The sequence below is a fragment of the Leptonychotes weddellii genome, chromosome 1 (assembly GCF_054177405.1).
Source record: "Leptonychotes weddellii isolate Sample4059 chromosome 1, ASM5417740v2, whole genome shotgun sequence".
Lineage (NCBI taxonomy): Eukaryota > Metazoa > Chordata > Mammalia > Carnivora > Phocidae > Leptonychotes > Leptonychotes weddellii.
The window spans coordinates 141,098,328-141,110,605 of record NC_138369.1 but is presented as its reverse complement, the minus strand read 5'-3'; the positions used below and the strand labels follow the sequence as shown (position 1 = coordinate 141,110,605).

The following is a 12,278-nucleotide window of genomic DNA, read 5'->3' as shown; positions in this document are numbered from 1 at the left end:
AGGTAGTCTTACCCCTTCCTTTGGTTCCACACTCAAGCACCTCCAAAGGACCGGGCAGGAGTTGCTTTGCCTGTTAGGACTTAGCCTCTGAAAGCATGTCATGTCACTCACTGTGGATATGAGCCCAGCCGGATCCAAGGGGAGGAGGTGTAGACCCCCCATCTCATGATGAAGACTGTCAGGGCCATGCTGCAAGAATGTGTCCCATCGCGTGTGTGGCTATGTGACCATCTGTACAATACGATGCGCCACACCAGCTATGATCGGGCCAGTGACCTGTCATAGGAAAATAATTCAGGACAATCGAATTCCCTTTCAAGCAAATATAGCTTGAGAACAATTTAGAGAGTAAAATCGCTGCTGGAGATTAATCTGGAAAAACATAACAAAGAAAGAGGAAGAGGGGCATGAGGAAGCATGTGTTCACTGAAGTTATGGAGCCATAGAAACCAGGAGTAGGAACCCAAGTTCTGTTCACTTTTATACATAACCCCAACAGGGCAGAGTACCAAACACGTAATAGATGCTCAGATACGTCATAGGGAGAAATACATGAAAGACTAGAAAGAGGGAACACAAAAGGAGGGGCAAGTTTGGAGGGGGAAAGATGAGATTGTACTAGAAATATATTGAGTTGGGCGCCTGGGTGGCTCAGTTGGTTAAGCGACTGCCTTCGGCTCAGGTCATGATCCTGGAGTCCCGGGATCGAGTCCCGCATCGGGCTCCCTGCTCGGCGGGGAGCCTGCTTCTCCCTCTGACCCTCCCCCCTCTCATGTGCTCTCTCTCATTCTCTCTCTCTCAAATAAATAAATAAAATCTTTAAAAAAAAAAAAAAAAAGAAATATATTGAGTTTGAAGTTCCAGGGATAGCTCCCCACTGAGATGTCTAGCAACCAGTTGGTGAAGTGGGTCTGTGGCCCAGAGGAGAGAACAAGAGTTGGGGGAAGGGCTTAGGAAGCCATGGACAAGGTGAAGCTTTGACTGGATGAGGCTGCCAGCAAGGAGCAGGTAGCGGAAGACCAATGACTAATGCTCAAGCAAAATAATGTGTGCTTAATACTATAGGCTCAGAGTCTGAACACCTGGATTTAACCTCTGCAATACTTGCTTCGGTACTTACCAATAGTGTGTTTTCTTAGGTTTAGCTACTTAATCACTCTGTACCTTAGTATCCTGTTATAACATTGTTATAATAATAAAACCTACTCCACAGGGCTATGGATTAAATGATATAACGCCGGCAAAGTACTTGGAACAGAGCCTAGCACCTATGAAACAATCAGTGCATACTAATTTTTTTTTAAGATTTTATTTATTTGTTTGAGAGAGAGAGAGAGAGAATGAGTGGTGGGAAAGGGCAGAGGGAGAGAGAGAGAGAAACAGACTCCCGGCTGAGCAGGGAGCCCAATGCGGGGATCGATCCCAGGACCCTGAGATCATGACCCGAGCCGAAGGCAGACGCTTAACCGACTGAGCCACCCAGGTGCCCATCAATGCATACTAATTTTTATAACTATTATTATTTTTTAACATCTGAGGTTTAGGAATGAGCAGAGGAAGAGCCAGAGAATAATACTGAGCATGAAGTCCTCAGGAAAGCTTATATAACAGTCCTGATAAATGTTCACAGGAAAAAACTGTCTCCTTTCCAAAATGGTTCTAGGACAATCTCTCTTAGGTTAGATGCAGTTACGGTTACATGCATCACCGAGCTGCCAAACATCAGAGTTGCTGATCTTGTTAATAAAAAGGGGGTGACATGGTGAGTTGTATTTTCGGTAACAACATTTCACAAATTTTGTGCTTTTTGGGGGTGGTAGAGTGATGCATTGTATCAAAAAATATATATATGTCCTATACTCAAATAAATTTGAGAAATTCTGGATTAAACAAAATTAAATAGATGTTTCCTTAAATACAGCTGCTAACATGAGCCACGGCTTGCTAAGAAGGGGCTATCGAGAGCATCCTTTTCCAGACTCGTGTAAGTTTTTTTAGGGATCATTCTGCTAATGCTATGTGTAGAACAAAACTTCTCAGTGCTAGTCAAGGAAGAATCTCTTGAGAAATTTCCTAAAAAAAAAATACATACTATCAAGGCACCTGGGTGACACAGGCAGTTGAATGTCCAGCTCTTAGTTTTGGCTCAGGTCGGTATCTCAGGGTGGCGAGATTAAGATTCAGCGCGGAGTCTGCTTAAGACTCTCTCTCCCTCTCCCTCTCCCCCTCCCACCCATGCACACACACTCTCTCTCTCTCTCAAATAAATAAATCAATCTTTAAAAAAATTTTTTAAAAATACATTTTCCTGGATCCTCTTCCACAGATTCTGATTAGAAAGTCTGGGCTGGTATTAAGGAATCTGTATTTTTTAAAGTTCCCTGGTATGGCTTTGTCTACAGGCAACTAGGAAGAGGAATTTCACTCTTCCCATAACCCATAATCCCTCCCTTTCTTTCCAACCTGTTCTGAGAAAAAATGGCTCCCACGAAGAAAGGTAGCAAAAAAAAGTGGGTGTTGAGGGATGTTATTCTGCCACTAAGGAGATGAGATAATAGAACATCAACGTTCAAAAGTACTTCCACTGAGGTGGCTTTGAAAAGCATGGATCCCAGGCACTCAAGGAAATCCAGAATCTGCTGTAAAAACCTGGGAGCTCTCCCCATCATCATTTACACTGGCTTAAGCAACTGTGTAGACCCTCAAAATAAGGAATATCCAATAATGTATCTGGGTAAGTTAAAGAGGACCAAGATTCTTCAAACACAGCATGATGGCTACCTATGTATTTGTTATGCTTTCAAAAGCCTTCACATAATCAGTGAAAGCTAACGATTTGATATTAAAAAATATAATATGGAAAAGTAGTTGTAGACTCTACCTGTAAAGAAATTTGAATTATCATTCCATGGGATTGGGGATAATTTAACAGATTTCCAAGAATTCCCAACAGAACTTTGAAGCAAAGTCAGATTCAAATGGTTTTCTTTTGTTTTGTTTTTTTAACTTGCCTAGAACTCCTGTCTAACACTGTGGGGGCAATTGTATGTTTCAAATTTTCAAATGTAATCTAAGAACAGTCTCCTTACCTGAGATTTACTTGGAGACCAATCAGACCTGAGAATACACAACCTAAGAGATGTACTGTTAAATCTAACCTAGGAGAGCTTGTCCTAGAACCATTTTGGAAAGGAGATGATTTTTTTCCTGTGAACATTCTATCAAGGAAGAATTCAGCAAAGAGTGAATGGTTTACCCTATTTCTACTTTTACAGTTGGCTTTAAAACTTTTATGGGAAAAATAAAAGAAGATAAAAGTATGGCATCACTTCCACACTTCTCTGCACACTCAAACAACTGTTCATTTTATATGTCCGGAGGGATGGGTTTTGGTTGTGGTCAGTCCTGGCCTTTCCCAACACCCCTGGCACAGAGGTGATGGGAGTGAGGGTAAATTAGTCTATGAAAGGCCACCTGTGCTACACTTTCCCAGACTGAAAAAAAACTAAAGAGATAAAACCACTAAATGCAACACATGATCCTAGATTAGCTCCGATAAAGAATACTGTTGAGACAATTGATTAAACTTGAAAGGAGATTGTGAATTCAACGCCAGCGTCAATGATAATTTCTTGATTTTGACCCTGATATCATGAGTTTCTGGAGAATGTCCTTGTTTGATGGGTTACTTCACCAAACCATTCAGTAATGATGGGCACCATGTTCAAAACTTATTTCCAAATGGTTCCAGGGAAAATACTCTTTGTATTCTTGCAGCTCTTCTGAAGCTTGAAGTTATTCTAAAACTAGCAAAACTAAAATTGGTACTAATAAATTAACATTTATTTTATTGTTTGTGTTAGTTTATTGTTGATTTTCTCAGGTATTCAGAGTACACTATCATATCATCTGAAAATAGTTTTACTTCTTTTCCAATTCCTGTGCCTCCTATTGTTCTGCCCTTTTAAATTGTACTGGCTAATTCCTCTAGGACAATGTTCAATAGTAGTAGTAGAGATAGTAAGATTAGTAGACATAGTAAGCATTCTTGACTCTTTCCTAATCTTAGTGGAAATGTCTCTAGTATTTCCTCATTACGTACAATGCTGGTTTTAGGACCAAGGAGTTCTGTTTAGGAAATATGCTTCAATTATTTTCTTGAGTGTTTTTATCAGGAAGTTTTTGTCAAAAGCTTTGTTTTGGTTTTGTTCTTGTTTTTTTTTATTATAGGAGATAATCACGTAATTATTCCTCTTACATCTACTGATTTGGTGTTTATATTACTAGATTTCCTAATACCGAATCATCCTTGCATTCACGAAATAAATCTCACTTGGTCATGCTATACTTTCGTAATGTGGTATTAGATATTGTTTTCGAATATTTAATCCGTATTTTTGCATTGACATGGGATGATTGCAAAAGTATTTACATGTTAGAATCATGTTCCTCCACTGCTCTTAGCAGAGCAATCTCCATGAGGGGGAGCTTGGTGACAACAGAAAGGTTGTGGGAGGTGGGGACAATGGAGAGATGGAGAGACCTGACCTCAGAGTCCCACAGAGCTTTTGAAGGTTGCTCGCTCTCTCCACTGACTGACTTTGTGACCTTGGAAAAGTTCTTCCTTCTCTTCTACCTTCTATTCTCTCATCTGTCAGATAGGCAAACCCACCGCAGTAAATTAGGTGAGGACTAAATGATGTCTGTAAAAACTTCAGCAAGATGTCTGGCACAATGGCAGCCCACATAAGCATTGGGATATTTTATTATAAGGACGTATTTTTCTTCTGCTGCTTCTCACATTATAAAGAAAGCGGTGCTGGGATATATGTGAAGAGATACCATAGTTTCCTCAGGAGGCACTCAGGGTCTTGGTTTCAATGGTCCCCAGCATTTTGCTATGATTGCCGAGCATGGAGGAGATTGAGCTAGGTGAGTATGTTTTGTCTGCTTTTACAGTTACCCCGTTCTATACCAGAGGTCTGTATGTGAATAGTTAGTGCTTGATGAGTTCCAAGTGGGGACAAGAGAGAGGACAGTGAAAGGAGTGGAAAAAGAAGATAGAATTTCTTGAGCCCTTACCCCATGCCAAGGACTACTTTAAATATATCTTCAGTTAAATCGGTGAGGAAAGCTGAGAGGTAGCATCAAGATCTCAAAACCTGAGAGAAGCATCTTGAGAGGCAAGTAGGTAGAGCATTGTTTCTCTGTGTAAGAGTTGAGATTAGCTTCTGTTCTTTTCTTCTCACTCATAACCTCTCGGAATAGAGGGGAATGGAGAGACACATTCTCTCTGCATGGTGCTCTTGGCTCCTTTAGATATGGCATCATCATCTATCAGCTACCAAAATCACACCAGATACCCACCTTCCAGTACCAGTAAATCATCTTGAGTTATCTTGTGCTGGTAAGATATCTATATCTATCTCTATGCCTTTGCCTATTTCTATATCTATATGTATATCACAGTCTGAACCTTGTTATCTTAAACAAATGCCCTACTTTAGTTTCTTAACGTCTCTCCCTAGAAATATTGAATAGACCTCTAACTGGTCTTTCTGCCTCTAGTTCTGTCACCATTAAAAATCCATCCTCCCTAATATACCAAGAATAATTTGAACAAAACCTGATACTTTTCAGCATCTGAATGGTAGGTAAGGGTTGTTACCTTACATGGTAACATGGGTTACTGGTTATGTGACTTTTAATAACTCCCTCATTTTTCCTGAGCCTTAGGTCTCTTATCTGTGAAATGGGAATGATAATACTGAATCTTAGAGTCACTGTGAAAATTAGATGAGAAATATTTGGCATAGTAGGCGCATGATAAATTGGATCCCTTACATGACGGTGGGACCACATCATCTCCTAGGGCACCCCTGAGTCTGCAGAGAAAATTGGACTCGTATGAGAGCTGAGAAAGGCATGACTTAAAGTCAGGAGCTCCTTGGGGAGCTCTTAAGAACAAAGGCATTGGTTCCCTTTTCCAAAATATGAGATTTTGTAAAAATTAAAAGAAATAATGAAGACAAAGTACCTAACAGGATGGCTGGCAAAGCATGGGATGAAACAGAAAACAAGTAACAACAAAACCCAAGCTGAAACAACTATGCTGAGAAACTGATTGTTCTGTCTAAATATTGACCATACTTGTTTGCTGGCATCTATTTTTTTAAATCTGTAAAATTCTACCCAAAAGTGTGCTTTTTAAAAAGGATTTTATTTATTTATTTGAGAGAGAGAGTTAGAGAGAAAGTACATGAGCCGGGGGAAGGGCAGAGGGAGAGGGAGAAGCAGGCTTCCTGCTGAGCAGGGAGCCCACAAGGGGCTCGATCCCAGGAACCTGAGATCATGACCTGAGCTGAAGGCAGAGGCTTAACCAACTGAGCCACCCAGGCACCCCTCCCCCTAAAGTGTGCTGTTGGTGGTGGTGGTTGATAGTGATGGGGTTTAAGTTTGTTATTCTAAAGGATAGGCAGCAGTGGGATTAGAAGATGATCCAGGATGTCTGTTTTTCAAATTCAACTGCCATTAGTGTTCTCCAGATGTTAGCTCTGTTGACCTTCAGGTTTCAGAGGTCGCCTTGGCTTCCCAGTCATGGTACTTTTCTTTTCTCGCTGAGTACAGGCTGGTATCGATCCCAGTTTCTCCTCTGAGATTCAGCAGAAGATCCTGATGGAGGAAGATAATACCCAGAGAGAGGAGGCCAAGCAGGAGGGAGTTGACGACGTGCATATCGGTAAGAACTCTCCATGTGCCCTTCATTCGTGGAGATTGTTGGTATATATTTACCAGTACCTACTCTCCGTCATACCTACTGGGAACCATCTGGCATTTTCCAGCGTAAACGCAGAAGTCCAGCAAGCACGAACAAGATAGCCGTCGTCTGGCAATCCTTGCCTAGAGCTTCGGTCATGTGCTTACTTACCTCACTGAAGACATGTTGAGGTTTGTTTAGACCCGAGGTTGAATGACAAGCGGGCCAAAGCCGCTGGTGTGGAGAGGTCTTTTTCAGTGACTCATCGGTCATTCAAAAATTAAAGCCCACATAAAAAGGAGTGAGTCGGGATGCACAGAGAAAGGCATCCCGCTTTTTAGGCTCTCTAGAAGAGCAGCGGATTTTGCTGCCTCCTTCCAGGAGGGCAGAGGCCCATCCAGCCATTCCCAATCCACAGGGCTGGTAGTACGGGTTGAAATCTTTGTAATGTGTTCCCCCGCATTCAAAACAGAATGAATGGACTCACAATATGTCTATTTGCCTCATTATTTTTAATTATGCCTCAGATGATCAAGTCATGGGGGGGGTGGCAAGGGAGGGACTAATCAAGGAGATGCTGGGGACCAGGTGTCAGTTAACCTCACTAGTGTTTCCCTACCATGAGCTGATTATCTCTGCACTGCAAAGTCCTCTTCTGTTACGGGAGCGTGACTTCATGCTGGATTTAATTTTTCATTTACTCATTCTGCTAAGTTAGACCTAGGAGTTAAAATAGAAAGCTCCTGTATCAGTATAGGTTCTCCAGAGAAACACAATCTCTCTCTCTCTCTCTCTCTCTCTCTCTCTATATATATATATACACATATATACATATTTTTATGGGGTGGGGGGAGAGAGAGAGATTGACGGATTGATTGATTTTACAGAATTGTCACCTGTGGTTGTGAAACCTAGCAGGTCTGAAGTCTGTAGGGCTGGCCACGGGCTGGAAGTTTGGGCAATGTTTCTATGTTGTAGTCTCGAGGAGAATTTCTTCTTCTTTGGGAAACCTCCATCTTTGCTCTTCAAGTTCTCTACGATTGGATGAGACCTAATCACGTTATAGAGGGCAATTGCTTTACTCAAAGTCTACTGATTTAAATGTTAACCATATCTAAAAAAATCTTCATAGCAACATCTAGACTGGTGTTTGACCGAACAACCGGGCACCATAGCCTAGCTATGTTGGCACAAAATTAACCATCACTGCCTTCTTACTTGACCAAGGCCAGGGGTAAAGTTGGAAAAAGCTTTCTGGAAAATGTGTTTCCTGAACTATCGCTGCTTATTAAGAAAGAGGTGAATGAATAGGACACGTGCAAAAAGCGACAAGTAGTGTGTTGTGATTAAAACCGGACCTCCTTGTAGGGGGAAGAGGGAGGAAATGGTAAGCTACCCACTGGGAAAATAACCTGAACTAACCAAATGGCTTATTTTTTGCTTATTTGCTTAATGCGAACTTGAGGATTCTGGATTTATTTTATCCTAAATTCTTGATGGAGTCACTGAAGAATTCTTAAGCATTGAAGTGATGAGATTCAAGACCAATTCATGTGGTTCTCAATAAATATGTTATGGTGTCTATCACGCCTGAAGTACTATGGGAAACCCTGGGCATATAATGGTGACACATGTAAAGAGGTCCCTGACTTCAAAGCTTAGATTCTAGTGGGGACCTGAGAAAAGAAAAGGACAAATAAAATAATTACGAATTTTATTTGGTGCTTTTGAGACCGGAGGCTTGATTTGGAAGCTTACAATTCCAATGTCCGCCTACTCCTGTCCCACTGGGCCATCACATTCCTGCCATAAGTACAAACTTCAAATACTGAATAATCACTCAGCAATAGCCCTATAACCTCATCCCCTCTCCCGCCCAAACACACAGGGTCTTGGATTTGATACTTTCTGACTGTCTTTCCAAGCTGTGGATCTTACCTTTCCCTTTAGACTCTTCCATCTTCCATCGCTTTGGGCAAGCCTTGCCAACCACACACCCACTCTAGCTCCAGGTCCCATGAAACTATATCTCCCCTATGCCCTGGCTTGCTCCTGGGCTCCTTCTCTAAGAATGAAGTTAAGAATACCAGGTGATCAATGAAGGCAAAGGGAATGGAGAAAAGAGTACTACTGACAGACATTTAAGAGGTAGAAATGATATGGTTTAGCAATGGATTGGTAATAGAGGTTGGGGAAAATGAGAGACCGAAGACACTTTCCAAACAGGGAGGGGTTTGGATGACTGACTATAAGGGGTGACTTTTATTCAATTATGGACTATAACAAAGAAGGAGGGTTGAGGGATGTACATGGGATAAGGACATGATGATTTGGGCATGCTGAGTCCTCTGGGTCCAAGGGACTCCCTGTAAAGGTGTACAGTATGTGATCACCACCTTCTTTTCTGTACACCCCTCAACCCTCCTCTTTCTTGTACTAAGGACTGTGACAGCTGGAATGGAAAACAAGTGGTTGATATTTCCAATAGGATCAGAGCATTCAACTAATTACAAAGTCCTAGAGGATTTAACATGAAATGCTAATAGCCCATGAGAGCTAAAACTTTCTTTTGAGAACTAATTATCAGTGAGTTATTTATTAGGGGTAATATTGCTCTCCATCCATATGGCTCCTTCAAAATTGACTGTGTAAGGAATTTTCCACCTGGATAGTCACTTTGACGAACTTCGGGAGCCAGATGGGATGGGGACAAAACTAGCTTGTATAATAGGAAAACAATAAACCACATCAGGGCTTGTCTTGATTACATTGCCTGTCAGTGTTAACAGATGAGAGGAATGGGGAGCACTTAGGTGATTTATCTCCACCAGCACTCCTCCTGTTGGGGATCCTCAGACTTTATCTGGGCTTTTTTGTAGAGGAAACAGAGGGAGAGCTACTGCTTTGCCAGCAGGCTTGGGGTAAGGGGAGAGAAATGTCCTCTTTGGAAGTATCCATATTTGCCTTCTTGACTAGCAAATTCATTTCGATGTATGTAACTTTTCTCTTGTACTCTGTTGGGTTGATAAGCCTTTTATAAACTAACTTTAATATTAAAGGTACAATATATTCATCTACCCCTGTTAAAGTTCTGGAGATTCTTCTGTCAATCTTATAAATACAAGACCAATATCTCAGGAACCAACCTCTTGAAATGAACAATCAGAGAAGGACCTGTTAAATAGGGTTTCTTTTTGTTCCTGTGTGAGAAACAGCAAATGAATTTCATCTTCTTTAGACATAATTGTAACTCGTATAAACTTGATCCTTGACAAAAGCCAGAAATTTAAATGAGTCTAGAAGAACTGTACTAGCCCTGAACATCGCTATCTGTATCTCAGAACTAAAGGCTTCCAACAACCATTTAGAACTTGCTGAGTAGTGACACTAAATCTCTAGCCAGCGCTGGGTTCTATACACAAATGTTTTTGTTAACTCTCTTAACAACTCCCCTGAGAGAAACAGTGCAATTATCCCCATAATGTGAAACATTATAAAAAAGGTCAAGCTAGTAGCCCCAAGCCCCTGGTGACACAACCGATTCATTGGAATATTAAATCATTGAATTTCCAGTCCAACACTTGGCCCAACAGCCCAAAGGTACCTGTTTCGTGCTTATTTCTGTGAGACTCATATGATCTGTAACTGTAGAATCATCATAACATGAGAAAAAGAATGGCAGTCAGGAGTGGGCAGAGGGATTGTGTGTCTTGACTGGGCCTTTAATGAATATTCAACTGAGCAGCCTTGACTTGGATTGACAGCTTTGTTTAACATATTAGGAAATAGAATCCTATTGCTTTATTGGAGTCTTCAAACTCTGTGGCTGGAGCTCGTCTTTCTCTTTCATCCTAGCCCCATATAATCAGTGTCTACTTCCTACACAGCCGCTGGCTCTTCCTGTATTTGTCCAGCAAGGAGGAGCCAGTGCAAGTTTAGAGCAAGGAAATGACCTAATTAAAATGGTATCGGACATGAAATCTAAAATTTAAAGCCCTATTCTTCCCCTCCCCCCAAATCCGGCCTCAACTCCCCCATGTTGTCTCTCATGCTTCCATCCATGCACCGTGGGCTCAGGCAGCCTGTGTGATGCATCGCTTCCCTAGTCCACCTTGGCTTCACTGTCCCCTTGCTTTGTTAATGCTCTCTCTTCTGTCTAGAAGGGCCCTTTCTCCATAGGAAGGTCACATGTGATGTCTTCCCTGATAGACTCATTGGGCAGAGATATCTCCTTCTCTGAACCCATTTGTAACACTTTTTTACAGTTTGTATTATAGTATGTTACCATGTTACAGTTCTATGCTTGGCAGTAAACTCCTTATCTAGAGCCACATAATAAATGATTTATTTTAGCTCCATCTTCCACTCATCTAGGCACATTGTGTGAAACACAGTTGATGCTTAGTAAATTTGCTTTTGTGTTTAACATTCCTCATGCACTGAATCCTGGCCGCTGCTCTGAGTTGTCAGAAGTCTGACAACTGTCAGTGAGGTCTTTCTAGATCCAACACATCAATCTGAACACTTATCGCTGTCTAATGTGGCTCCGAAGAATTATGCTATATCCTGTCCTATCATATTAGATAGCATATCATAGCCTAGCATATCATGAGGGAATTTGAAATCAAGGAATGAGATAACTGGAGAGATGGTGAGAGTCAGATGAAAGGGAACATGAAGAAGAGAGGCAGATAGGCTGAGCTCCCTGCGCTTTGCAGGAGTGGCCTTCACCGGGTACTGCTGTTTTCTGGGATGGGCAGATAAGCTACAAAGAAAACTCAGGCCTGCCACGCAGGAAAAGTCAACCAATTCAGTCTCTTGGAGTGATTAGAAAAGTGGGCCTGATAAACACTGCTGGGATAGGTTAATCTAAAGTGCTCTCTCTCTCTCTCTCTCTCTCTCTCTCTCGCACACACACACACACACCCCCACACACACACCCACACCCACACCCAGCATCGTTTTCCTGCCTGATTCCAGTATAAACTCACAGACAAGGTTGGGGGCAGGGCTGAAAGAGAACATCTGATGCAGAAATTAATCAGATGTTCCACATGTATTTAGATTATTCTCAAAATTAGAGAAGCAATCTTAATAGTTTGAACATAAAGCCGTACACAGGGATAAATTTCCACTTTAGCTTTGGTTAATTTTATGGCGTTAATTTGAAGGGTTAATGTGTTATGTATACTTCATATATTTAAATACATATTTGAGAACACAGAGTAAAATCCAAATATCCAGTAAGGTTATTGGAATAAAAATACATCAAAGATGTAAAAAAAAAAAAAAGTAGTAGGAAGCAAAATCTTTATTTCCATGGTACAATCATTTAATGACTTTAAGCTTCCTGGCAACCAGGATACAAAGGGAAACACGGGTTTACATAGTTCTCCTTAACAACGACTGCAAATCCACTGTGAAAATAGATGAAACACCTTTTCTAAGAAATGAAAGAACATTGACTTTTTAAAAGAGAGAAAATTTATCCTAGTACTAAATTCTAAAATGAGTTTATGAT

The 12,278-nt window shown here is 41.2% G+C and overlaps 1 protein-coding gene across 1 annotated transcript in view; it reads left to right on the top strand.

Annotated features, from left to right (window-relative positions):
• Window positions 1–603: 603 nt before the first annotated feature.
• Window positions 604–12,278, top strand: part of PHLDB2 (pleckstrin homology like domain family B member 2) — a 123,150-nt gene continuing 111,475 nt past the window's right edge. Inside the window, exon 1 of the mRNA XM_081797271.1 lies at window positions 604–615. The gene's annotated coding sequence lies outside the window, so the exon portion shown is untranslated. The remainder of the gene's footprint in view (window positions 616–12,278) is intronic.